Source organism: Tursiops truncatus, chromosome 20 (assembly GCF_011762595.2).
Source record: "Tursiops truncatus isolate mTurTru1 chromosome 20, mTurTru1.mat.Y, whole genome shotgun sequence".
NCBI lineage: Eukaryota > Metazoa > Chordata > Mammalia > Artiodactyla > Delphinidae > Tursiops > Tursiops truncatus.
Genome location: NC_047053.1, coordinates 22,766,159 through 22,768,653, shown reverse-complemented (window position 1 = coordinate 22,768,653; position 2,495 = coordinate 22,766,159). Strand labels below are relative to the sequence as shown.

General features: G+C 40.0%; 1 pseudogene; it reads right to left on the bottom strand.

Moving 5' to 3' along the window:
* Positions 1 to 1,193: 1,193 nt before the first annotated feature.
* On the bottom strand, positions 1,194 to 2,004 carry LOC101331261 (phosphatidylinositol transfer protein alpha isoform pseudogene; annotated as a pseudogene).
* Positions 2,005 to 2,495: the final 491 nt, after the last annotated feature.

Here is a 2,495-nt window from a genome sequence, read left to right as displayed (position 1 = left end):
TGAAATTTAAAAGCTTTTGCACAACAAAGAAAGCCATAAAGAAGATGAAAAAACAACCCTCAGAATGGGAGAAAGTATTTGCAAATGAATCAACAGACAAAGGATTAACCTCCAAAATATATAAACAGCTCATGCTGCTCAATATTAAAAATACAAACAACCCAATCAAAAATGGGTAGAAGACCTAAATAGACATTTCTCCAAAGAAGACATACAGATGGCCAAGACGCACAGGAAAAGCTGCTCAACGTCACAAATTATTAGAGAAATGCAAATCAAACTACAATGAGGGATCACCTCACACCAGTTAGAATGGTCATCATCAGAAAATATACAAACAACAGATGCTGGAGAGTGTGTGGAGAAAAGGGAACCTTCTTGCACTGTTGGTGGGAATGTAAACTGCTACAGCCACTATAGAGAACAGTATGGAAGTTCCTTTAAAAAACTAAATATAGAATTACCATATGATCCAGCAATCCCACTACTGGGCATATATCCAGAGAAAACCATAATTCAAAAAGACACATGCACCACAATGTTCATCGCAGCACTATTTACCATAGCCAAGTCATGGAAGCAACTTAAGTGCCCAGCGACAGACAAATGGATAAAGAAGATGGGGTACATATATACAATGGAATATTACTAAGCCATAAAAAGGAATGAAATTGGGTCATTTGTAGAAAAGTGGATGGATCTAGAGACTGTCATACAGAGTTAAGTAAGTCAGAAAGAGGAAAACAAGTATCATATATTAATACATATATGTGGAACCTAGAAAAATGGTACAGATGAACCTGTTTGCAGGGCAGAAATTGAGACACAGATGTAGAGAACAAACATATGGACACCAAGGGGGAAAAGCAGTGGGGGGTTGAGGGTGGTGGTGTGATGAATTGGGCGATTGGGATTGACATGTATACACTGATGTGTATAAAATTGATGACTAATAAAGACCTGCTGTATAAAAAAATAAATAAAATAAAATTCAGAAAAAAAATCAGACAGCCTGTTTGTTCACAATATTAAAAGGCATCTGGAATTAGCTACAGTAAGGGATTGAAAGTTGCCTGAAGAATGGACACAGAAAGGCTGTGTCTGTGGATGCCATGTCATTTGGGATGGTGGAGCTGCTGGGCCTTCCTAATGACCACTGTCTTGCAAAAAGTGCAGAAAAGGGAGGGATGGTTTTATTCATCTTCCATCATTCCTTTCACTGGGTCCTTCTGTCTCATCTCATCCAGCTGTCTCTTTGTCTCTTCTTCCATCCTTCAAATGTTCTCCATAGTCAGGTCAACCCAGTTATTGATCCAACAGAATAGCTGCCTGTGGAAGTTTGTAAACAGATGTCTCTCTTGCTTATGTATAAAATTTTCCACTTTGTTCTGTAGGCCCCACCCCTTGAACTTGACAGTATCCAGTTTATATGCACACAAGTATGGGCAGTCTTTCTGATTTACAAGTTCTTATTTCCAATTGGGGTCAAGGATCCTCGGCCTGTTTTGATAGATAAAAATTTTTCTGGATCTTCCTCTGCCTTGTAATTCTGTCTAAGTACTTCACTTTAATCTGCAATGTCTGTATATATGGCTTCCACATGTTTCCATGCCTCAGGCTCCAGTTTATGCACATTTTCCTGGGTGCCAAGATCTGGTTTATGCCAGGTTTCCATTTTAATCAGACAGTAGTCTTTCAGGTACTCATTTGTAATAACAGTTCTGTAATAAAAGTAGTCATTACATGCTTTTTCATATATCCAGGGCTCCATCTGGGGCCAGCATTCCAACAAATGTGGGCACTTTGCCCTGTAAGTGGTAGATCTTGTGCATGTACTGGCCTTTCTCACCGTTCTTTTCATAGGTCTCATTCACCAGAACCTCCACACTTTCACCACCACCCATTCCCATTTTCCCTGGCCTCCACCACAGAATACAGCTGCCCTACTTGACACTCTTCTACAGACGCAGGTAGGATGACTCCATACTCCTTGAACAGCATCATGTTGCTTCCAGCTCAAGGGTTGCCCACTGCCTGCCCAGCTTCCCACGGCTTCTTGGCAGCCCCTCTCCTGGTGGTCCAGACTGCTGCCTGTGTGATTTCATCATGGTCTGCTGTCCCCACAGCTCTCTCTGCTGTCACCTCACCGGATCCTGATGCCCCAGCCTCACCCCCTCCCGCCATTTATTTCTTTTAAAAATAAGCCCAGGTAATTTTTACAGAACTGTGCTTTTATTTTGTATGTGGTGCAGTTGTGTCTGTTATTTTTGTTTTTTGGTGTTTTTTTTTGCATTGCATTACATATATTATTAATCCATTAATGTTTTTTCTAGTGATTTCTTTTTGAAACCAAAGACAATTCTTTGATAAGATCAATAAAAATTGATGAAACCCCAAAGCCATACTGATCAGGAAAAAACAAAAGAGAGAGAAAGCACAAGTCATCAATTATAGGAATAAGAGAGGTGACATTACTACAGATTTTACAGACATTA